The 26976-nt window shown below is 41.8% G+C and overlaps 1 pseudogene; it reads left to right on the forward strand.

Moving 5' to 3' along the window:
• Positions 1-8951: 8951 nt before the first annotated feature.
• Positions 8952-14343, forward strand: LOC123139523 (18.6 kDa class III heat shock protein-like; annotated as a pseudogene).
• The last annotated feature ends 12633 nt before the right edge of the window (positions 14344-26976 follow it).

The following is a 26976-nucleotide window of genomic DNA, read 5'->3' on the forward strand; positions in this document are numbered from 1 at the left end:
GAGTGCCCAAGATCGCGCAAGGTCCAATAAGAATATGCGTGTATGATAATAACAAAAAGTGGCAGAACTGCCGATTTTTGCAATGCTCAAGGCGGGTAGTTTCTTTTTATATTTCTAGCTAGCTAGTCTATCGCACACGGTTCGTCCTAATTTCTAAATAAACTCGTCCACCTTTAGCTTGGGCTGTCGTGGTGATTTTACAGCGCACTTGCATCACACACGGTTAAGCTAGTACCTGCACCATTTTGCTCGCGCTTGCGCAGTCGTGGTGATTTTACAGCGCACTTGCATCGCACACGGTTAAGCCAGTACCTGAACCATTTTTCTCGCACTTGCGCGGTCGTGGTGATTTTACAACACACTTGCATCACACATGGTTAAACTAGTACCTCCACCATTTGCTCGCGCTTGCGCAGTCGTGGTGGTTTTGGTTTTACAGCGCACTTGCATCGCACACGGTTAAGCCAGTACGTGCACCATTTTGCTCGCGCACATTTGTTCTTTTAGAAGCTGTGTGCGATGGCTGGTGTGTCACCGCCTAGCCTTCAATGAGCACTGACACTGATAGAGGGAAACCGATGGGAGAAGAGGCGGGAAACCGATGAGAGGAGTGGCGGGAAACGGTAGCCTGTTTAGAAAACGTACAAGAGAAGAAAGCGTGAGCTAGCACGACGCATGCGCACAATGCTTACCCATGTACTACATGTTCTATCGAAAGGGCTGAGGGTTGTCGTTCGATCTGGGAGCATCCAACGGTGCAGATGTACGATCCGTGGGATTTGGATTCTGGCCCATCAAACGCATGACTCAGATCGCAGGCGGCATCGGCCACGGTTTGGTAGGCACACGACTTTCGTTTGGCCTTTTTATACACGAATTGAGTTTCCTAGGCATTTAATGTCCATAATTCAAATCTGAACTTCAAAAACATGCTCCAGTTCACCAAAATGGCTAGAAAAATTATACATGTATCCTTGGGTTCATTTTTAGGTCCTATGCCAGGAATGGGAACGAATTACAACCGTACCGGCGTCCTGGCTCGTCCTAAAACATTTAGAATCTCGGTTTTTACATCCCCGTAATCCTAAACTCACCAAAAATTCATGAAAGTTGGCATAGTGTCACGTCATGGCGCATATATGTCGTGGTAAAAACATTGTCCAATTTGGGCCAAGCTTTATTACAAACCTCAAATGAACTCTGAAAAGGTTGAAAGTTGGCATGGTATCATCGTTTCACCCACATAGCATGTTCTAAAAACTTGAGAGGGTTACGGCAAAAACTGGATGCATTTTGTGTGCAAAACGGACAATCTCTTTCGAAGTATCAGGGTTTCGAATGAAAACTCATCTGTTACAAAGGGATTTTATTTTTTTTTCAACTTATTTGAACTCCAGACTCTTTGTGTGTTCAAAATGCGCCATTCAAAGCCACATCATCAATTTTCAACCCTTTCTGACTTCATTTGGTATTTTTCATGCATTTACTGATTTTTTTGAGCTAAAAGACCCTAAAATTGAAAAGCACTTCAAATGAACTCTGAAAAGGTTGAAAGTTGGCATGGTAACATCATTACACCCGCATAGCATGTTCTAAAAAGTCGAGAGGGTTAAGGAAAAAACTGGATCCACTTCGTGTGCAAAATGGACAATCTCTTTCGAAGGCATAGTGTCACGTCATGGCACATATATGTCGTGGTAAAAACATTATCCAATTTGGGCCAAGCTTTATTACGAACCTCTTACAAATTGGAGCTCCTCTCAACAAGAAGCCTTGTGGTTTCGATAGGGAAACGTGTTCCCCTTGTTGTCGGAACGTAATCAGGGCCTCTTTTCACCTTGTATTTTCTTCTACTGGCAACATGGAACTACATGATATCCATGCTGAAATTTAAACTTATTTAGTGTTCGTTTGGACTTTTTTACACTAATTGAGTTTCCTAGGCATTTAATGTCCATAATTCAAATCTGAACTACAAATACATGCTCCCAAAATGGCTAGAAAAATTGTACATGCATGTTTCCTTGGGTGCATGTTTAATTAGATCACATGCCAGGAATGAGAATGAATTACAACCATACCGGCGTCCTGGCTCGTCCTCAAACATTTGGAATCCCGGGTTTTAAATCCCCATAAAATCCAAAACTCACCAGAAAGTCATCAAAGGTGGCATGGTGTCACGTCATGGCACATATATGTTGTGGTAAAAACATTGGCAATTTGGGCCAAGCTTTATTACAAACCTCTTACAAACTGGAGCTTCTCTCAACAAGTAGCCTTATGGTTCCGATAGGGAAACATGTTCCCCTTGTCAAAACGTAATCATGGCCTCTTTTCGCCTTGTATTTTCTTCTACATGCAACATGGAACTACATGATGTCCATGCTAAAATTTAAACTTATTCAGGGTTTGTTTGGCCTTTTTATACACTAATTGAGTTTCATAGGCATTTAATGTCCATAATTCAAATCTGAAGTACAAATACATGCTCTAGTTCACCAAAATGGCTAGAAAAATTATACATGCATGTGTCCTTGGGTGCATATTTAGGTCCCCTGCAAGGAATGGGAACGAATTACAACCTGACTGGCATCTTGGCTCGTCCTCAAACATTTGGAATCTCGGTTTTTAAATCCCCATAAATCCAAAACTTACCAGAAAGTCATTAAATGTGGCATGGTGTCACGTCATGGCACATATATGTCGTGGTAAAAACATTGCCAATTTGGGCCAAGATTTATTACAAACCTCTTACAAACCGAAGCCTGTTGCAAGAACCATTGTGGCTTCGATAGGGAAATGTGTCCCCTTGTGGGCCAAACGATAATCGCTCCCTCTTCTAGCCTCGTATTTTTTTCTACACGCAACACGTATGGAACAACGGGAGATTCGCGCTGAACATTGAAATTATTCAGGGTTTGTTTGACCCTTTGTATTCATTAACTGAGTTTTCTAGGCATTTAATGTCCATAATTCAAATCCGAACTACAAATACATGCTCCAGTGCACCAAAATGGCTAGAAAAAATGTATATGTGTCCTTGGGGTGCATTTTTAGGGTTCGCTTGGCCATTGTATATATTACTAATTAAATTTTCTATGCATTAAATGTAGTCCATAATTCAAATTAGAACTACAAGCACAAAATGGGTGGGAAGTCGTACATGTGTCATTGGGTGCATGTTTAGGTCTCATTTAAGGAATGGGAAGGAATTATAAACTTGTCGTTGTCCTAAAACATTGAGGATCTCTGTTTTTAAATCCTAGTAAATCAAAAACTCACCCAAAAAATATGAAACTTGGCATGGTTTCATGACATGGCACATATATGTCGTGATAAAAAAATCGTCCAGTTTGAGAAGAGACGCACACATTAGTAGCCAATAAAGTCCTTTTTGAAACAATAAGCTGACACGTTAATATCACAAACGGTAGTATTATATGAACTGTGTCAATATTTAACCATACCTAGTGGCGTGTGTGTAGCTGTTTGATTAGACGGGATGAGTTTGAGAAGTCCGCCGTGCAGGCTCGATGGGACGCGTGCGAGCAGTCCACCGCGTAGGCTCGACGGGACACGTGCATCCTGTCCACCTCGCAGGCTCGACGGGACACGTGCGAGTAGCAAGGCCGCCCATGCTCACCAGAAAACGAGCTCTTTGAACTCCATGCACCAGCCGCCGCTCGCCCAGCTCAAAACTTCACCATTAATGGGTTAATTAAAGCGCCTAGACAGAGTTTTTTTAAGGGGTGGACAGAGGGCGTTTGGTTGTGATCCCATGGCAGCATTTGCTTTGTTCGTGTTTTCAACTCGTATTTTGGCCTAATTTAAATTGCTACATAGGGCAACAGATAATACAACGACAAATAAAATGGCAACGGATAGTACGACGACAAATTTACAATGGCGTAGATAATATTTGTCTTACATATTTCAGATAATTTTAAATGCCACATGCGGCAAAGTTCGAAAGACACGGGGGCAACAGAAGAAGGAAAACGTAGGCAATGATCTACATCGCTACTGTATCTACTTTTTGATGGATCGTCGGGCGATGACATCCTCCAGCTCCTTCCTCGTTTCCTCACGGCTTTGCTAGAAAGCAGCCACAGATTCCTCCACCTCCTGCTCGCGCTCGATCCAGATCTTCCTCAAGTCACCCATCAGTTCCTCGACGACCGCTATCAGCGTCATCCCCGAGGCACTGCTCTGCTCATGCAGCATCTTCCAGCCGGCGGCCTCCTCCTCCTTCTTGGTGAGCGCCTTGAGGAGCTTCACATTGTCACCCATAAGTTCCTCGATGAGGCCGGTTGCCTTGTCAACCGAGGCCACGCTGATCTCGAGCAACTTCATCAAGCCATCGACCAGCTCCTGCTGCTTAATGAGGCCAGCAAGAATGTCGTCGTCGCCGGCCAAGGACTTCAGGAACGCCAGCTCGTCGGGATCGCCGATGCAGCGTGGGCGCTTGTGAGAGCCCTCGCGTGCCCATGAGAGCTCATTTGAGGGCTCCGCGACGCACCGAGACATCTCTGATGTGGCTGCCGCTTCGCGGCGGGACCTCTCTAGTGCTTCCGCAGCCTTGGTCTTTGCTGCCTGGTTATATGCTCACCCTAAACTCCTCCTACCAGTAATGGCGGAACGACTTGACAGGAAAGACCAGTTCTGTAGGTAATGAGGAGAGGAACTGTGAAGTAATTTTCGAGTGGACAGTTTTTATAGCCCGGCGCTAAGAGTGAACATATATTAGTTTGATCAGTGTGAACACATATTAGTTTGATCTGTGTGAACAGATTTGCAATTACTTATTGCGTTGTAATCTGCAATGTGAGGAGAAACAAAGTCAAAATTTATTGATGGTTCTGGGCCCACAATGCCCTGTTTGTGTTGTTCCGTCTCATCGCAAACAGTTCTTTTGGATCAACCGTATGCCACGCATTGGAAGCCCAAAACGTGGGCCCTTGTTCTTGGATGTACATGTACGTGTCTGCCCACTATCCCACACGGTCATGATATCACCATCGTGTCATATGGATGCGCCGTCGCGTCTTCCACGGGGTGCCAGAAGATTGACCACGTGGTTGCTCATCATGGTGTTCCTGCACGCGCTCTGCTCGCCGTTGAGGCTAATTTACAATGACAAGGGTTAATAATTGTCTTACATATTAAGGATAATTCAAAATGCCACATGCGGCAAGGCACAAAACACTCACGACCTACTTATGCATACAATTATAATAAAATATAGGCTAAAAAGCTGAGCCGGCGTCCTTCCAAAGACGGTCTTCTCGGACTCCATGATCAGCATATCACCCTTGTGGTCGTTCATTATGTGTAACTTACTTATCATCGCACACGAGTACTCGCAGACGCGTCGTGTGCGATACTCCTAGCCAACGCAAGCAACTAGTTTGCAGTTTTTAAAGTTTTTTGTATGAACAGAATCACACACGAATTTATTATAGTAACCGTCTGTGTTATAATTTCTCATCCCAAACAGTTCATCCGAGTGGGCTATTTTCTGCATATCACACACATCTGGGTTACACGAATCGTTTGTGTTCTTTTGGCTGATCGCAAATGCCGCATATCACACACATCTTGTTAAGATGAACCGTTTTTGTTCTCTTGCCTAATCGAAAACAGTTTGTCCGAGCGAACCGTATGCCGTATATCACACACACCTTGATCAAGCTGACCGTTTCTTTTGCATTCCCTAATAGCACACAGTTCATCAGAGGGAATTGTATGTCGTATATCACACACACACATTGATATGGCTGCCTGTTTCTATTGTTCTTCCTCATCGGAAACAGTTCTGCTGGATCAGCCGTATGCCCTTCATCGCACATGCAACTAAAATCTGAACTGTGTTTGATGCATCCATCATCGCAAACGTTTTGGACATTTTTTACGGTTCTCTGACACCACCGTTTGTGATTTTTGCATCACACACAGTTTCTCGAAAGGTCTCTGATCGTAGTGTCGCGTTAGCAGCATCCTGCAGTAGTGAAGGAGTAGTGTGCCAGGTCTGGTAGATTTGGGTGCTCTTTTATGGTCGCATACTATGTTCGTGATCTGGCCAGCGGTTAGGTGTGTTGGTTGTGGTCATCTTTCGTGAATCTCGTTGTGAATGGAACTATGAAGCACGAATTGGTGTTAGTTACCTCTGCATGTATCTTCCCAGCTTGATCTAATGCAGCCGTGTGCATGGATTCAGTATCAGGATTCATACGTGCTTCACATAATCTCAGTGGAAAACATAATGAGAACTTTGCTTCTTCAGCAATCAACGACTGCACGATCTGTCAACTCCTCTCCGTGAGTTCCAAGATCTATCAAATTAACTCTCTTCTCAAGTGTCATGACCTAAATAAGTCCAAAAAAAGTGAATTGAAAGAACTCAAAAACGATTATGATTATGAGGGATGCCCATGTGCTCCTTATATTAGGAGTAAAATGCACATAATAACAAGATTAAATGCATAGAAGCAACCCCACCTTTTTTGCATAGGAGCATTGATGCTTCAGATCGGACCCTAGTTAATAGCAACATGGTTGTTGGTTCACAATAGATCCGAGCTAATGTGATAATTACTTCTTTTCAAGGGTGAGACAAGAGTGTGCGTCTATTTAACGTGAGAAGGAAAAATGGAACATAACTAATAGTCATTCTTCAAAGCTGGGCCGAGCAAGGAGTAGAGTCTAGAGAGTCCACAACCACTTAGAGTTGCTTTTGCTTCACAGCCATCTGAAGTTGCTTTTGCTTCACATCCTAGGATTTGGAAGCATCGGGATCTCACTACAAACCGTCCCTGAAAATGGACATGTCTAGTGACGCCCAATACCGTCGCCCAAATTCAGGCCAGAACGACGCCAAAGTTGTCGAGGGCACTGCTCCAGGAGGAAAACACCTCGTGACGATGGACCGTCACAGAAAATGATTTTAGGCGACGTTTCCTGTTTTGTCACCAGTTTTTTTCACTAAATAGAGCAAATTTTGTAGTGAACTTGTGTACTACACTTGGATCAAACGGACACACATAGTCGTTGGATGATGCTGGTAATGCATCAGACACATGTTGTACTAGAATCGTTGTATGTATAGCACAAACTCCTCCAAGTGTTGCAGTGAGGATGCCAAGAAAATGCAAGCACAAATAAAATCAAAACAATTATGTGTGGATGTACAGAGGGGCGAAGCCAGGAAAAAAGATCATTGATATCAACATGAACAAGTAGCACTAATGTATCTCCTAAAAAGCAGCAATAAAATATGGCTAAAATGCGTAACTCGTATTAACTAACATGTCTAACATGTTTTTTCTAACCTCACACAAATACGAAATCATAGTTGCCAATATATCATAGCAAAATAAGCTCTGATTACAAAAGTAGTTACCTCTCTATTTTTTTACCTCTATGATCTTTCATCTTTAGAAAGTAATCTATCACATCCTTACGTGGAGTTGAATATAGAACTCTTTTCTCCAAGAAGCAAATGATATAGTGGTTCATGAAATCATCACTAATGTGATTACATTGAACATTCTTCACGATTTTCATTCTAGATAAACACCTCTCCTCTGATGCAGTGGCGATGTGAGCGCTAATACTAGCTTCAGGAACTCATAGACCAAAGGAAATCCAAGATGTTTATTTGTACTAACCGATATAATTTGCATTTAAACCAATAGAGCCCCCTCCCCCCAATGGCATGATGTAACAACTCCTCCATGTGTCATTTCTACCTCTTGCATCCTTTGTTCAGGAAACTGATGCAAAGTCTATATTAAATGCTATCACCTAAATAAGTTAAAGGCAAGGCTATCTTAATAGTGGTCATCTAAAGAAACTTCAATAAATGATCAAGGAGATCTCTGGACTGTAGATGGCCATGTACTCCTTATGCCATTATTAGGACTAGCAAATTGCATCTTTCTTGCACATGAGAGTAAGTGCAACTGGATATCCACATGCCACATTACAATACGCAAAAATGTAAATTTGAGTCACATATGCATGAAATAAGGTGTAGATTTATCCCATTGATAATCAAATTATAACTACAGAATATTCAATAACAACGTTGGAAGATGATGCTATCGCTTTGAATCAGAATAAAAACAAGAAATAAAATAAAATAGTAATTCCTTGGAAGTAAAAGGTAGGGAAAATTTAAGAATATCATAGTCTAGAACAAACATAAGTGTTTTGTTCATATATCCAACATAATAATAAAACCAAAATGAATGTCAATCCTTTTAAAAGATAAAAGTTGGATAATTACACTATGAAAGAGTCTAGAACAATATCATATCATTGCTTTGAGGTTTGATTATAATTGTGCTTAAGTCCAAGCATGGAATCTTTCGGATAGTACATGTCGCAGAATTTGGTGTAGTGAAGAGAATATTCAACATCCAACATTACTTGAATTTGCCACTTCTCAGCCATTGAACCAGTTTCATCCAACAACCAATATTAACATATAGTGGTATAGATACATAGAGGCATAATGGTTGTTGTGCCACATCACACAGAAGCTAATATAATAGTACTGCAATTTAAAGGTGAGAAAAAACACCCCTATTTAAACATGAGAAGATAGATGGAACATATCATTGTTCACAAAGAAGCCATTCTTTATACCCGAGCAAAACAACGAGTAGAGGGTAGGGCTCAGGATGACTTGCATAGGTAATTTATAGGCACTTACACTTAGTAGGAATTCTTTTGCACTGTCCAAGCCCATCGACATACTAGGAGTTGGAACCATCACAGTTGATTACCACATTGACTCAAGTTTGTACACAGATAAACATCACTAAGATGGTTAGCTAAAGATGGACTAGCAACAATGTGATGCTCATCGAACTAGAATACTTTGGAACGTGATCCAAATGTTGAAGCCCTGCTGGTGGGAGAGGTGGCATCCTGCTGTCATGAGCCCCATGTTGTCACTGGCTAGATCCTCCGTGCCGTCGTGGCCTGGTCGAATGCGGTGCCATCGGTCCTCCTTCTTGAGAATGGCACATCGTAAGCAATAAGAAGACAACATGTACAGTGTGGCGGTGTTTACGCTTGGTGGAACCATTTTGTTGGTGGGCGTATGGACAGACATAGGATGATGTTCCTCGCCAAAAAAAAGACACGGGATGTGATATGCCTACTTATTGGAAGGCGAAATTAAGTTTTTCATACTCTCACCCCATCCTGTTTGTACAGCAATAATTTTCTTGTCAAATATTCGTTGGGCAAGGTTTCAACACGCGATGGTTTTCAAGAATCTACCAATCCATTGATCTTTCCAAGTCTGAGTCGCACCGTCCCCTACCAGTTCCCACCCACGCAGCGAGGAACCAATCAAGGAACAAGGAGAAGCAATAGTTGAGCTGTTGTTCATCCCTGCCGAGGCCGACCTTCGTCCACCTATCGGAGGTGATCGACCACCTCGCAACGGGGGACGCCGACCACCAAGACCACGCCCACCACCACGCGGAGCACAGGCAAGGGCACGGTTAAACGCATGTTGGAGTGGCGGTTGCGGCATACTAATGGATACTGTGGAGACCCCTGGCAAGTACGGTTTCCTTTTAGATATCCTCAGGCTCTCCAAGTATGACATCCAGCTACGAGCACGCACCATGGCATGGTCACCCCCCATTTCTTCTCGGATCGATCTCGATTCTACATCATCAATGACCTAAAATTTGGGCATGTACCAATTTTCCTTAACAGGTGACTCTGAAGGGCGACAACATGCTGGTGACGAAGAGCGCCAATGGGAAGCAAAAGTGGGAGGAGGAGGAGGAGGGTGGGTGCCGCTACATCCAGCTCGAGCGACACGCGTCACCGCGGTCGGTAATTTGTGCGCATGATCTGGTTGCCGGAGGACGCGGACGCGGGCACCGTGGCAGCACGCTGCGAGAGCGGCATGCTCACTGTCACCGTCAAGAAGCAATCGCCATCGGAAAACAAGTATGTCCATGTCTCCATTACCTGATTGATCCCTTCAGTCACACAAGCTTTTGTTACCGCATCAGCGCTTGTCATCAGTGATCAGTGTAGCACCAGGTAGATTTGGGTGTTCTTTTGTGGTCGCATGCTCTGTTTGTGATCTGGCCCAAGATTAGGTTTGCTAGTTCTAGTTGTCTTCTAGGAATCTTGCTGCCTGCTTGATCAAAAGTATCCTCATGCCTGGATTCAATATTAGGATTCATACGCATTTCATGTAATGTCGGCAAGAAATAGAATGTGAACTTGGTTTCGTTCAAGTCTTGTATGTGACTCGGTACTACCTCTGTTCTTTGTAAGTTCCACCGGTTGGCAAGGAAAAGATGTCAAGTGTCATGATCTAAAGAAATCCAAAAGAAAGGGAATCTTCAATGTAATGAAACAAACTCAAAGCGATTACGAGGGAGCTCAAGACATTAAGGATGCCCATGTGCTCCTTATGTCATGGGTAATGCACAAAACCAGCAAGATTAAATGCATAGAAACATTGATGCTTCACACCAGATCCAAGTTAATAGCAACATGGTTGTTGCTTCACATCAGATCTGAGCTAATGTGACAGTACTGCTATTCAAGGGTGAAAGAATAGTGTTCTTTTATTCGACGCGAGAAGAAAGATGGAACATGGTCATTAGTCATTCTTCAAACATAAGCCGAGCAAGGTGCAGAGTCAGAGCGCTTTACACCTAGTTGGAATTGCTTTTGCAATGTTGTCGATATCCTAGGACTTGGAAGCATTGGGATTTAAGTGTGCATCAACTTGAGTGATGGTCAGCCAGACATGGTCAGTTGGTTAAGTATGTGGGTGGGTGCTAGTAACTAGACTAGCATACTCTCAGCTTTTTGCTTTGCAGCATGTGACACGGCACACATAGTAAGTTGGGTCTGTTTTGGAGTATTGGGATAGGTGGTCTCCTGCTCTCACGATCCCCTAGCTGTTATTGGCAAACATGTCCTCCTCCTTATTGTTGGTGTGGGTGCGATGACATTTGAAGTCATTTCCTCTAAAAGATGGCATGATATCCAAAGCTCCTAGCTCTATCCACAGGTGAAATGTCGTTTGCAAGTATAGTGTGACTGCGGTTAGGTTACGATTCTGCAATGAAATAGCACCGGAGAGAATGTCGTATATTAAATTTGTTCATCTAAGAACCTCGATATGATTATCGAGAGCTCTGAAAAAAATAATTCAAAAACTGTCCGCGAGTCTGCAAAATGTTCTTGAATCCAAAAATGTTCTCAAATTAAGAAATCCCAAATTCAAAAAATGTTTGTGATTTTTTATGAATTCAAAAAATGTTTATGAATTCGAGAAATTTTGTGAGTCTGAAACTTGTTCAATTTTGTAACAAATATTCACGAATTCAAAAAATGTTTGTGAGTTAAAAATCTTTGCAAATTTCAAAAAAATGTTTTGAATTTCAAAAATTGATCGTGACTTATAAAATGTTTACATATTTTTAAAAATTACGAATTTAAAAATGCTCTAGTTTATGAAATTCTAAATTGTTTCTGATTTTTTTTTAAAAAATCATGATTTAAAATTTTGTTCGTGATTTTCAAAAAATCACATTGTTTTAGAAAGTTTGTGATTTTGAAAAAGATAAAAGGAAAAGAAAAAAAGTAAACACCAAACAGACTATCAGGACGGCCCATTAGCACGGCGTGGGTGCCCATTTCGTCTGTATCCCTTGACCAGCAAGGAATAAGATTTCTGGTCCAATATGAGCTCCCTTTGAAGCCAATTCCTATTTGGTGCCTATAGCACCACTTATAAGGTTTGCTCTTACACGGCGCACACCATCCTAAGTAGTAGAGTAGTGTGGCGAGTCTGGTAGATTGGGGTGTTCTCTTGTGGCCGTGTGGTCTATTCGTGATTTGGCCTGAGATTAGGTGTGCTCGTTGAGTACTTGTGGACTTGTGGTCGTGTTTGGTGAATCTTGTGATGAATTGAACTACATGGCGCAAATTGTTAGTTGTCATATCTCTGCATGTATCTTCCCCACTTGATAGAAAGCAACCGCATGCCTGGATTCTGCTTGATCAAAAGTAGCCACATGCCTAGATTCAGTATCACGATTCATAGGTTTTCATGTAATTGCAACAGAAAATAGAAAGATATATTTGTTTTGTTCAGCAATCAACACGGTTCGGACTTTAGAAGGCATGATGTGTCAACTCCTCTGTGACTATGAGTTCAACGATGTACCAAATTAACTCTGTTCTCTATTCTCTCAAGTGTCATGATGTAAAGAAATCCAAAATAAAGGAAATCTTCAGTGTAATAACTGAAAGAAACTCAAAACGATTATGAGGAAGCTCAAGACTTCATGAATGCCCATGTGCTCCTTATGTCAGGAGTAGAATGCGCACAACAACAAGATTAAATGCATAGGCACATTTATGTGTGGTGCATTTCTTTGTGGGATGTGAGTAAACTCTGCATGTAATCCTTTGTAATCACTATACTTATTTAATATAAAGTCAAAAGGAGCCTCTCCTACTATCATTCTTTGCTCAATAAAAGGCAGCATGGTTGTTGCTTCACAACAAATCCGAGAAAATGTGATAGTACTTCTATTCAAGGGTGAGATAATGGTGGTCTTCTATTTAACGTGAGAAGAAAGATGGAACATGGCTATTAGTCATTCTTCAAACCTGAGCCGAGCAAGGAGTAGAGTCCAGAGCTTCATTGCCACTTGGAGTTGCTTTTGCAAAATTGTTCACATCTTAGGACTTGGAGTTGCTTTTGCAATGTTGTTCACATCATAGGACTTGGAAGCATCAGGATCTCTTGGTCAAGTATGTGGGTGTGTGTCCTAGTGACCAGACTATAGGCGTAGTTTAGTGCAACCTGACACTGTAGACAGTAGGTTGGGTCCCTCCTTGGAGAATGGGGAGAGGTGGTCTCCTGCTGTCACGATCCCCTAGTTGATGTTGGTAGACATCTCTTCCTTGTTGTCGGCACAAGTGTGGTGACATTTGATAGCCATACGGCATTGATGTGCAAAGCTCTTACCTCTATCTATAGGTGGTGAAGTCGACGAGAGAACGTGAAGTGTTGCTTGCAAGTATAGTGTGAGTGTGCTTAGGTTACAATCCCGCATCAATGAAATAACCCTGGAGAAAATGTTGCGGAAGGCTCCAGTATATATTAAATAGAATTTGAAAATACAAACACTACGAAATTTAATCACTTGTATATTACATTTGATCATCTAAGGAAGCTCGATATGATTACCAAAAGCTCTCAAACCTAAAATTGTATTTAGAAAAATATTCATGAATTTGAAAAAATGTTCATGAATTTGAAAAATGTTTCAGAAACATGGTCGTGAGTCCGAATTTTTTTCTTGTATTCAAAAACTGTTTGCAATTTGAAAAGTGCTATCAAATTAAAAAATCATGAATTTTGAACAATGTTCATGAATTTCAAAAAATATTGGTTAATTAAAAAATGTATGTTCCGTCTATCTCTTTATTATGAAAGACCAGATTGGCCTGTTCCACCATACGAGTTCGAAAAATGTTCGTGAGTTCAAAACTTGTTCATTTTTTTTAAAAAAATCGTAAGTTAAAAATATCTGCAAATTCATTTTTATGAAGTTTAAAAACAATTTATAAGTTCATTAAATGTTCACATATTTAAAAAATATACAAGTTCGAAAATACATATGTTTTCATTTAAATGTGAAATTCAAAATTGTTCTTGATTTTGCAAAAATCATGAATTTAAAATTATTCGTGATCTTAAAAAAATCACCCTTTATTTAAAAAGTTTACAGATTTAAAAAAATATAAAAATGGAAAATAGACAGAAAAAACACTGAAACAGACTAATGGTACACCCCATTAGCATGGAGTGGATGTACATTTTGTCCGCATCCGCCGACCAACAGGGAATAAGATCTGGCAATTCCTAAACGGCACCTTCAGCGCTCGTTTATTTATTTCGTGCAAACGAGCGCACAGTACACATCTATGCTGGTCGGCCCATTTTACGTTTTATTTTCCATAAACGCTTTTAAAAAAAGAGCGCCAGGGAAGATTCGAACCATGAACCCGTGCTTTTCAAAAAAGAGCGCCAACAACGGCAGCGGCGGCGGCCCCAGCGGGAAGCGGAAGCTGGAGGAGGAGGGGGACTGCCACTATATCTGGCTGGAGCGCCACACATCGCCGAGGTTGTTCATACGCAAGTTCTGGCTTCCGCGGGACACGGATGCGGGCGCCATGGCCACACGTTGCAAGAACAGCATGCTCACCATCACCGTGAAGAAGCAGCCGCCGCCCGATAAGAAGACCAAGTACCTCCAGGTGGCCATCGCCTGATCGAGCCCTTTAGTCAAGTGAACTTCTGTACCTCATCAACGTCATGATCGTTCTAACAGTAGAGTAGTGTGGCACGTCTGGTAGATTTGGGTGTTCTTTTGTGGTCTCATGCTCTGTTCGTGATCTAGCTGGATATTAGGTGTGCTGGTTATGGTCGTCTTATGTTAATCTTGCTTTTAATGGAACTATGGAGCACGAATTTTTAGTTGTCGTATCAACCTCTACATGCATCTACCCCGCTTGAGAGTATCAGGATTCATACGTGTTTCACGTTATCTCGGCAGAAAGAAGAATGAGAATTTTGTTTCCTTCCGAAATCAACATGGTTCAGATGACACGATCTTTCAACTTCGACGTCCTGGATGCCCATGTGTGCTACTTATATCAAGAGTAAAATGCCAAGAACACTACTAGAATCAGGATCTTTGCCGTCAGCGAGCTCTTTGCCGTCAGCCAGCTAACGGCAAAGAAGGTCTTTGCCATCAGCTTAAAGAAAACTGACGGCAAAGAAAGAGCTGACGGCAAAAATCATGTTTGTTGCTTCACACCAGAGCCAACTTAATAACAACATGGTTGTTGCTTGATAGTACTGCTTATTCAAGGGTGAGAGAATAGGGTGCTTCTATTTAACGAGAGAAGAAAGGTGGAACATGGTCATAAGTCATTCTCCAAAGTTGGGCCGAGCAAGGAGTAGAGTCTAGCGCTTCACATCCAATTGGAATTGCTTTTGCAATGTTGCCGGCATCCTAGGACTCAGATGCATCAGGATTTTATAGTGCATTAACTTAATTTTCTATATAACGTGGCGTCCTTGTGATGCTTAGCTAGACATGGGCTCTGAGCCAAATACGTGGGTGTGTTCTGGTGAATAGACTAGAATACTTTCAGCGTATTTCATTGTAACACGGCAATGCACACAGGAGGTTGGGTCCCTCCCAAGGTAATTGGGAGACGCACTACTAGGAAAAGGTCTACTAATGGTGCACCGGTTTTGCCTACTAATGGCGCACTACCGGTGCGCCATTAGTACCACGCCACTACTATTTTTTATTAATGGCGCACCTGTGGTGCGTCATTAGTATCTGGTATACTAATGGCGCACCGCTGGTGCACCATTAGAATAGCCCACGGTGCGCCATTAATATCTGGTATACTAATGGCGCACCACATAGAAGTGCGCTATTAGTAACAATATTTTTTCAATTTTTTTATTTTTTTTTCAATTTTTTTTTCGTTTTTTTAATCTCAGTTCACTATGGCTTAATCTCGGGTCAATGTGCTTAATCTCAGGTCAAATCGCACTCCATGGTCAAACTTCCTGAAAGGTCACCCATGCTCACACTACTCCAGCCCAAGCACGCTGAACTTTAGAGTTCTATCCAACCCCAACAACAACTCACTTCACAGGCACTTGTTGATATATCTAGCATATCAATCCTGTTATACCTTGTTGATGTCTAGGACTTTGTTCATGTTCATGACTATGATGAAATTTTGAAAAATATTTCAAACTTTCCGGTCATATTACGTATCATTTTTTGAAAAAAACTTCAAAAAGAAAAATTCAAAACCAATTTTTTTTCTGTTACTAGTGGCGCACCACATCCACGGTGCGCCACTAGTAAGTTTGAAATTTTTTGAATTTTTTTGCCTTTAGATCTTGAAAGCCCCGTAACTTTTTTCTGTTAGGTTTTTGGGGATTTTGAAAATGTTTAACGGGGTTCCCCCAGTTAAATTTGGATGTAACTTTTTGAGTAGATGATTTTTTATATAAAAAACTTTTTCATCCGAGTTCGTATGCAAAAGTTATGCCCATTTTACAAATTTTCAGAGAGATTTTGCAAACAAAGTCGAAATTCATATTTGTAAATTTTCCCAACAACTAGATCACATATCACATGGGAAACTTATTTTCTTTTATTTTTTTTGACATTTCCATCATTTTCTTTTATTTTTTTAAACTGAAAAGGCGTTCCACCCGAGGGTGTATTCGGTGTTGGGGCAAGTTAGTAATGGCGCACCGTGGGGTGGTGCGCCATTACTAGTTAAACTAGTAATGACGCACCACACCCACGGTGCGCCATTACTAGTTTTGAAAAAAATAAAAAAAATTGATTTTTTTTTTGAAAAAATACTTAGTAATGGCGCACCAGTGGACATTGCGCCATTACTAGTTAAAACTACTAATGGCGCACGACGGATGTGGTGCGCCATTACTAGTAATGTTACTAAAATTGTTACTAATATTCACAATTTTGAAAACAAATATTCGTGTTTCAAAAAATGTTTCAAAATGTGTTCGCGAGTCTGCAAAATGTTCTTGAACTAAAAAAGTGATTGCAATTTCGAGAATTTTTCTCGAATTATAAAACCATGAATTAAAAAAATGTTCATGAATTTCAAAAAACATTGTGAAAGGAAAAAATGTCTATGAGTTCGAATTTTTTGCGAGTTTGAAACTTGTTCAATTTTTTAAAAAATATTTATGAATTCAGAAAATGTATATGAATTTCAATGAATGTTTGCGATTTCAAAAAGGTTCACATATTTGAAAATGTAGGAATTTGAAAATTGCTCTATTTTCAAAAAAGTTTATTAAAATCAATTTTTTGTGATTTTAGAAAATTCATGAATTTGAAAATTGTTCGTGATTTTCAAAAAAATTTAGTGTTTCTTTAGAAAGTTCATGAATTTGGAAAAAGAAAAAAGGCAACACAAAGAAAACAGAAAAACACCAAAATAGATCAACATGCCAGCCCGTTAGTGCAACATGGGTCACGTTTTGTCCGTATCCCCCGACTCACAGGGAATAAGATCTCTGGTCCAACAGGAGCTCCCTTTGAAACCAATACTTATTTGGTGCATGTAGCGCCCTTTATAGGCTTTGCTCTTAAACGGTGCACGCCCTTCCGAGTAGGAGAGTAGTGTTACGAGTCTGCACTGTTCGTGATTTGGCCGGAGATTAGGTGAGCTAGTTGAGTAGTTCTGAGCTTGTGGTCATGTTTTATGAATCTTGTTGTGAATGGAACTACATAGCACAAATTGTTAGTTGTTATATCTCAGCATGTATCTTCCCCGCTTGATCGAAAGCAACCGGATGTCTGGATTCAGTATCAGATTCATACGTTTTTCATGTAATCTCAGCAGAAAATAGAAAGAGAACTTTGTTTTGTTTAGCAATCAACACGGTTTAGAGTTCAGAAGGCACGATGTGTGACCGTGAGTTCCACGATCTTTCAAATTAACTTTGTTCTCTATTCTCCCAAGTTTAAGAAATCCAAAACCGAGGGAGTCTTCGATGTAATAATTGATAGAAACTCAACACGATTAAGAGGAAGCTAAAGGTCATGGATGCCCATGTGTGCTACTTACATCAGGAGTAAAAATGAACAGAACCAGTACGATTAAATGCATAGAAGTATTGATGCTTCACACCCAACTGTAGTTAATAGCAAGATGGTTGTTGCTTCACGGTAGATCTAACTAATGGGATAGTACTACTATTCAAGGGTGAGAGAATAATGTGCTACCATTTAACGCGACCAGAAAGATGGAACATGGTCATTAGTCATTCTTCAAACCTGGGCCGAGCAATGAGTAGAGTCCAGCGCTTCACAACCAGCTGGAGTTGCTTTTACAATGTTGTTCACATCCTATGACTTGGAAGCATCAAGATCTCTTGGTCAAGTATGTGGATGATTGCTAGTGACCAGATTAGCATACTCTCAGCATATTTTAGTTGAACGTGACACTGCACACACTAGATTGGGTCCCTCCTTGGGGAATGGGGAGAGGTAGCGTCCTGCTCTCATGATCCCCTAGTTGTTGTTGGCAGACATCTCCTCCTCGTTGTCGGTACGGGTGCGGTGACATTTGACAACCATAATTTTCTTAAGAACTGCGTGATGTCCAAAGCTCCTAGCTCTATCCGAAAGTGGCGAAGACGATGAGAGAATGTGAAGTGTTGCTCACAAGTATTGTGTGAGTGTGGTTAGGTTACGATCTTGCATCAGTAAAATAGCACCGGGGAGAATGTTGCACAAGGTTCTAGAATAGAGAATAGATAGAATTTGGAAATACAAACACTACAAATTTATATCACTCATATGTTGCATTTGATCATCGAAGGAAGATCGATATGAATATCGAAAGCTCTAAAAAAATGAATTTAGAAAAAAAATCAAAAATTTGTAAAAAAATTCACAATTTTGAAAAATGTTTCAAAACATGGCCGTGAATCTGCAAAATGTTCTTTAAATAAAAAAGCTTGCAATTTCGAAAAATGTTCTCAAATGAAAAATATGATTTCAAAACATGATAACAAATTTCAGAAAATGTTGGCAAATTCAAAAATCTCCGTGAGTTCGAAAATGCTCATGAGTACGAAACTTGTTCAGTTTTTTAAAAAATATTCATGAATTCATTTTTTAAGAATTAAAAAATGTCATGAGTTTAATATTTGTTTGCATATGTAAAAAATACAAATTTGAAAGTTCCTCTACCTTTAATTAAGTTTATGAAATTCAAATTTATTTGTGATTTAAAGAAACATGAATCTAAAAAATTCTACATGTTTTTTTAAAACACGATTTTTTAGAAAGTTTGCGAATGTGTGAAAATGAAAAGAAAAAAAATAAAAAAATAAAAGAAAAGAGATGGGAAAAAGCGCCAAAACAGATTAATGGGGCAAACCATTAGCGTAGCCTGGGTGAACGTTCTGTCCGTAACCCCCGCCCACAGGGAATAGGATCTCTAGTCCAATAGGAGCTCCCTTTGAAGCCAATTTCGATGTGGCGTCTGTAGAAGTGTAGAGCCACTTATAGGCTTTGCTCCTCTTATACGACACACACCCTCCCGAGCCCTACCTAACAAATGGGGCGCCCACGTAGGTACTATTTAACAAAGCGTTCCACCACAGTTTTGTGAAGCTTCTAGAAGTTTCCAGCCAGTTTTGTGAAACTTCTAGAAGTTTTTGACCATTTTTCTTGGTTTCTGTTTTCTGTTTTTTCCTTTTTATTTTTTGTATTTATTTTATTCATTTCGCATGAAATTATTTCAAATGTATGATTCTTTTTTTCATATTCATGAACTTTTTCCAATCCGCAAATAAATATTAAGTGCACAAAATTATTTCAATTCCATGAACCTTTTTCTCATTGGTTAACATTTTCCAAATTTTCTAATTATTTTTGAATTTGCGGACATTTTTGAGTACGTGAACTTTTTGTGATTTGGTAATATTTTTTGAATTCATGAACCTTTTGAATTTGTGAATTTTTTTGAATTCATGAACTATTTTTTTAAATGAACTACTGAACTTTTTGGCATCCACAATTTTTTGTTTTCTCGAATTGTTTTGTACTTGTGATTTTTTTTCAAGATCGTGAACATTTTACAATTGTGAACCGATCAGCGGTCAACTGATCAACAAACCGGATCTGTTTTTCTTCTTGTGGAACCTGTACGGCTGTTGAGTGAGCAAAGGCCCACCGAACAAATGGCCGAGCGAGTGACACCAATGGGCCGCGAGCCATTTAGTAATCATGCGAGCACCAGCCCACCGACTCGGCGGGTGCCCCTATGTGAAGAGCAACTAACTGGAGGTTACTCTTTGCGGGGGACCTCCATGGATCATTTTTGGTGTCTTGGGAGCACGCCAAGTTGGGTGTTCAGCCGCCGCCTCATATCGCGTGCTGGGTGGTCCTTTCGAAATATTTTATTTTTCTTTACGTGTTTTCAGGTTTTAGATGTTTTTTTTGTCTGGTTTTCTCTAGGTTTTGGAAAAAAATCACTATTTCTTTTGCACTGGAAATAAAATTTGTGCTTGGACGAGAAGCACAACACATATTTGCTTTTCATGTAGGCACAAATATGCTTCGAGAAAGACATCTGTGTTTCTTGAAAAGAAAAAAAATCTATGCTTCCACGAGAAGCGCATATTTGCTTCCTGTGTAAACACATATTTTCTTCCGAGATGCTTTTCTTGGAAAATAGAAAAACAATGTGTTTCGAAGAGAAGCACAAATTTGCTTCCATGGAGGCACATATTTGCTTCCATGAAAAGCACAACTATACTTTTCGGAAAGGAAAAAAATATGTGCTTTCATAAGAAGCACATATTTGTTTCTCGTGCAGGCACATGTTTGGTTCCGCAAGAAGCACAAGCTTCTTCGGGGGGGGGGGGGGGGGGGTATTAAAAAAAAACCTTGATTCCGGCTTCGTTTTTTTTCGTTTTCCTGATTATCGATGCTTTTTGTTTTTGTTTTTCAGTCTCCGATTTCTTACCAGTATTTTATGTGAATTTTTAATTTAAATCTATTAACATGAAATCTAGTTTCAAAGATCTTGACATGAGAAATCCAACGATGTAAACGGTTCGAGATTTGGATGCATGGTTCAAGAGATAAAACATTTTGATAAACAAATCTACGAAAAAGGGAAAACTAACAGGTTATGACAAGTGGTGTGCCGCTTGTAAACGCCCGAGAAGGTGGGAGCGACCTTTACAAGGAGTAACCCTAACTAGTGAAGTTGGGTTAGTTTGGTTGGCGTCCACACCGCTACATGCCCCTGGAGGGTGCCTGGAGTTAGAGCAACTCTAGCAGACCCCGCAAAAAGCGTTTGCGGTTTCACGAAGATCGCGTTTGCGGGTCGAAAACATGCGCGGCCGATCAGATGCCGTATCTAAACCTGCATAATTTAAAAAAACACTTTCACGGGAGAAATTGCACAAACATAGTTCATCATATCACATACTACATGATCAACAAATTAAGCATAGATCATACTACATGCTACGTTAACTAGTAATAGAGGGGGTCGGATCTGACGACGGCGAGGTCGCGGCAAAATGGACGACGCCGTGGAGGCCGAGCGACGCTCAATCCTCCTCGCCGGAGCTGCACAGGTCGATGTACTTCGCCCCCTGCTCCGCGCGGATGCGGCGCCACTCCTCAGCCTTCTCGTTGGCGGCGATCGCTTGCTGCCACTGGAGGGCTTCGAGCTCCTCGGCGTGGCGCCGGTGCTCCGCCTCCTAGCGCACGCTCCGCTCGGTGATGGCGGCAGCAACATCGTCGAAGTCCGTGACGTAGTCCTCGGGCCCGACCACTCCGCGGCGGCCGAGCGGAGCGGGCTCCACGGGCTCCTCCTTCACCGGGACGAAGGCGAACGGCGCCGGCTCCTCCTCATCCTCCGACCACTCCCTCTTCACGGGGAGAAAGCCCGTGCCGGAGGACGAGGAGGATCCGACGTAGGAAGATCTCGCGGAGAAGAAGGACGCGCACCGGCGGTCATACTCCTCCGTCTCGCGGTGGTTGAAGCTCGCCGGCGGCGACATCCCATGGTTGGTCCACCTCCGGGCGCCGCACTTCCTCGCGCCGTCTGCCCGGACGCGCCGCTCGCGCTCCGGGTCCCTGTCACGGCCGGATCTGCTGCCGAAGCCGCGTCCGGAGCTCCACATTCGGCCCCACACGGCGGTTGGAGGCGGGGTGGGTGGTCGCCGGCGGCGAGAAATATGGAGAGGGGAAAGGGGAATCGGGTGGCTCGCGGCGGCGGGGGATAGGGTTTGGACCAGCAAAATGGTCGCGGGACCGCAGTTATAGTGCTTGGGGCGTGCGGTTTGCGGCAAAAAATTTTGCGGGCGGGACGAGTATGCGAACTCTGTTCTGGCCGGAAAATTGGGCCGAGCCCGCATACTCGCCGGAATTTTTGTGGACCGGGCGTTTTGCAGGGTGTGCTAGAGTTAGCCTCGTAGTTGTTTGGTTTGTGTCCTGTGAAAAAAAAATTGCTTTCTTGGCTTGGTTGCCCCTCCCAGGTGATCCTTAGCTCAGACATGGTTATTAGCCTGGCCCAGCCGCCTAGGCAAGCGGAATGGATGCCCGGACGGCTGCTTGGCATGCAAATTTGTGGTTCTGTCCAAACAGCAGAAGGTAAATATGATGTGACATGTTCTAATACTCTAACCAGGCATGATAAATGTTTTAAGCATGTATATAGAAAATGATCCTGATGTATACAAAAAAGTACAATGTTTATTAGAAAAATAGACATCAAATAATATATGTTTAAGAAAATGTTAATTATGTATCCTAAAAATGTTAAATATATATAAAAAAATTGTTCCCGATGTATAAAAAATGCAAAAAATTAGACAACAAAATATATATGTTTATAAAAATGTTAATCATGGATTTGGCAATGTTAAATGTGTATATGAAAATTGTTCACGATCTAGAAAAAAATGGTAAACATGTATAAAAAAGTACACATAATAAAATATATGATTAAGAAAATATTAATCATGTATTTAAATAATAATAAAGGTGTAAGAGGGAAATATATAAGATGTATGGAAAAAGGTAGACATAAAAAATATAAATTAAAAAAGGGCGACGCTACGCGTCCGCCGATTGATTTTCTGATTTTATCCGTCGCCTCGACGACTGTTGGATGCCCGACCTGATAGCCGCCCGATCTACTGTCCGCGCTCCGCACGCCCACTAGTTATTTCCCACAACAAACGCTCGGTTGCAGAAACATTAGCACTTGCTCCCGCCCCCGATGCAAAAGAAATCTTGTTGCAGAAATTTTAAAGATCACTCGTGCGTGCTTTTTTCTTGCAACAGGCATCTTGCTTCAGAATTTTTACATAACAAACGTCTTGTTGCAGGATTTTTAATTTTTTTGCATATGGTCCTCTTTGCAACAAGAGCTTTGTTTCAGAAACACACTTACCATTGCAACAAGAGATTTATTCAGAAACATGCTCCTCTGAAACTGTCGTTCACCGCGAGCTTCACCAGATGGTTGTGAGGGAGGGTCGGCACCGCCTGTCCCCACCCTCGTGCCGCCGCCGGCGAGCACTGGACCTTCGACCAAAGTCACCTCATCACCATCCTCATCTTCCCTCTGTTTTCTTCATTTCTCTGTATCTTTCGCCGCAGGAGCGTCGTTCGCCGGTATTGTCACGGGTCCTTGCTGTGAAGCTCGCCGTCAACCCCGCAGACCTCGCTGAGAGGAGCTCCCGCCGCTCTCGGGCGTCCCCACCTCCTGCCCGCGGGTCATCCTCGTCGGATCCGGCGAGATTCGGCTGAAATCCTCGCCGTCGTCGTGCTCCTAGCCACACGAGTCTCTGCACCCGCGGCTCTCGGACGTCCCTGCCTCCTGCCCACGCGCCATCCTCGTCGGATCCGGTGAGATTCCTCGCTGCCATCGCCCTCCCCGCCGCACGGGTCCCAGCCGCTGCAAAAAGCCAGGCAGTTGCGAAACTCTCTTTTTCGAAACAAAGACTCAGTTGCAGAAACAAAAGTACACGGGGGGGGGGGGGGGGGGGTGCTCTCGTCCATCTGATCAACAAGGATCTGACGGACACGGAGCCGGCGGACGCGCCCTCGCAATCGGCCGGCTGATGGTAAGCTTTTCCCATTAAAAAGTTATTTTGCAAAGAACTTTTTTTCAAAAGTGTTGATCATGTATTTGGTAAATGTTGAACTTGTATATAAAAGATGTTCCTGATGTATAATTTTTTTAATGTGTATGTAAAAGGTTGACATCAAAAATATGTTTGAACAAAATATTAATCATGTATTTGAAAAATGATCCACGAGCACAGGATAATGATTCAGATGTATACAAAAAGTATTTCATGTAATTGAAAAAATATTAAAGATTAATAAAAATATATTCCTGTTCTATATGGAAATAGGAAGAAAAAAGCAATTAAAATCAACAAAAGAAACAACAGAACAAAAATAATCGAATTTAAGTTAGTGCAAAAGAATGAAAATAGTGAAAACCGACAAAGAATTAAAAAAACGAAGAAATCCAATGAAAACCCAGAAAGAAACAAACAAAATGGAAAACAAATAGAGAAAATAGGAGCAAATGAAAAAAACACATTGAAAACGGAGAAAAAGCTCGAAGAAAAGGGAGAAAAAGAAAGAGAAACCCCAGTACGAACCGAGAAAGAAACAAAAAAAAACGGTCAAAATCAAAGAAAAGTAGAAAAAAAATGGGGAAACCGAAACAACAACGAACCAGCTGTGAGCGAGCGAGGTATGCGCGAATATGGGCTGGACCAATACTATATCTCGTAGGAAATCCTTCAAGCGAGACTTTCTTCCATCTCACATTGAGCGAGATATAGGTCCCACGCGACTTGGCGTCTGAAGCGCTGAGCCTGAGCCCGAGCCCTGAAGTGCTGCTTAGGAGGTCAACATGTAGACTTAATACCATCGAGGCGAAAATATACCTTCTCCCTTCGTTTTTCCTTTTGGGGGACGGGGGCATGCGCCCGCTCCTGCCGCTCGTCGGGACAAGATGGAAATGTGCAACTCTTGAATGGGGACTAGACAAAATAAGAAAAGACTGACACTACAAAAATATACGTCACAACTATACTGAATGTAATTATCGAAAGAAGGTCAAAACGATTATATGGGAGCTCTCACAAGTAGTGTATGAGTACCCATGTGCTCGTTATGATAGGATTAAAATGCATGTATGCGGCATGATTGTTGCATCATATTAGGTCGAAGTCAATGAAATATATTTAAGCATGATAGAATAGTTCTTCCATTTAAGCATGATAGTCAATGAAAAAAAGATCGAGGACCGATTTGAGAAGAAAATGAGTTGCTGGAAGGGTAAGCTCATGTCATACGGAGGCCGATTAATCCTGATTAATTCGGTGCTCACGAGTATGCCAATGTTTCTCCTATCGTTCTTTGAGGTCCCAGTTGGTGTTAGGAAGAGACTGAACTTCTATCGATCGCGTTTCTTTTGGTAGGGTGATGAGCTTAAAAGAAAATATCGGCTTGCTAAATGGGATATCATCTGTAGACCGAAAGACCAAGGGGGTCTAGGTATTGAGAATCTAGAAGTTAAGAATAAATGCCTTCTTAGCAAGTGGCTGTGGAAGCTCTCATCGGAGAACGATGCTATGTGGGCTCAAATCCTTTGCAGCAAGTACCTCCAGACAAAAACTTTGTCCCAGGTTACAGTCAGGCCGACCGATTCGCCCTTCTGGAAAGGCCTGATGAAAGCCAAACAGGCCTTGTTTAATAGGACGAAGTTTGTTATTGGAAACGGCACGAATACACGTTTCTGGGAGGATACTTGGCTCGGCGAGACACCCTTGGCCATCCAATACCCGTCTTTGTACCGCATTGTTCAACGACGTGAGGTGTTCGTCGCATTGGTCTTTCAATCTACCCCCCTTAATATTCAGTTCCGACGAACGCTAGCAGGCAATCGTTGGGAAGAATGGCTCTGTCTAGTTAGGAGACTGATGGAAGTCCAGCTTTCACAACAACCCGATGAATTACGCTGGAAATTGACTAAGTCTGGAGTATTCACGGTTAAATCAATGTATATTGATGTTATTAATTTGAACTCCATTCCTACGTCCAAGCATGTTTGGGATGTCAAAGTTCCTTTGAAAATAAAAGTGTTTATGTAGTTTGTCCATAAACAAGTTATTTTAACTAAGGACAACTTGATAAAGCATAATTGGACAGGACCTACTAGGTGTAGTTTCTGCGATCGGGATGAGACTATCAAACACCTCTTTTTTGATTGCCCGTTGGCCAAGGTACTTTGGCAGACGGTCCACATTGCTTTTAATATCAATCCACCGAATTCTGTTAATGCGTTATTTGGGACATGGCTTAATGGGATTGAGCCTGACTTAGCGAGACATATTCGGGTTGGAGTTTGTGCTTTGCTGTGGACTATCTGGACTTGCAGAAATGATTTAGTTTTTAATAGAATATCATGTATACATTTTTTGCAGGTCATATTCCGAACTACGGCACTGATCCGTTCGTGGTCGCTACTCACCCAGACGGAGGCCAGGGAGCATTTGGTTACTGGGTCTTTCCGCTGGGAGATGGTAGCTCGGGATATCTTCAACCGGTTTGGATGACGGTCATGTAATAGGATAGGCATTTAGTATCCCTATCTAGTTTTAGCCGGCCGGTTGTGGCGTCTTTTCTTGGCTAGTTGGTGTTTCTAGCCCTTTTTGGCTCTGTGTGAGCTTTCTGTGCTTTTTTTATATTACTTTTGGAGACCTTTGGAACCATGTTGGCACTATTTTATTTGGTTAATAAGAAGGCCGTATGCATATTTCTGGTGCAAAGGCCGGGGAATCTCCCCTTTTCCAAAAAAAGAAGAAGAAGAAGAATAGTTCTTCCATTGAAATGCAAGAAGAGTGATGAAACATGACCATCGTGTACAAAGAAGTCATTCTCCACACGAGTTTGATAGTAACTTATTAGGAGGGTGTTCTTTGAGTTCGCATACTCTTTTCATGCCATGACCGAAGACTGCGCGTGCTAGTTGTGGTTGTGTATTGTTTGCATCTGTCTACATCTAGTCTTGTTGGCACTAGTTCGTGTTGTGTGCGATCGTGGGACATAACATGTGGGAAGCCTGATCAAACATCTGAAAGGAGCAGCCGCATGCCTAGGCTTACATTCTTGTCGATCATCGTTGACATCATCCTTGTCTATCACGACTCAAGTGTGAAATGTTGAGTGCAGTGTAATCTCCGTCCTTGTGGTTTTAAGATGCACTTCACTTTCTCTATTTTTGTGATATTCAGGAAGAAATGGCTGATGCCATCTTTTGTATGTG

This window comes from Triticum aestivum, chromosome 6B, assembly GCF_018294505.1.
Source record: "Triticum aestivum cultivar Chinese Spring chromosome 6B, IWGSC CS RefSeq v2.1, whole genome shotgun sequence".
In the NCBI taxonomy this organism is placed as follows: Eukaryota; Viridiplantae; Streptophyta; class Magnoliopsida; order Poales; family Poaceae; genus Triticum; species Triticum aestivum.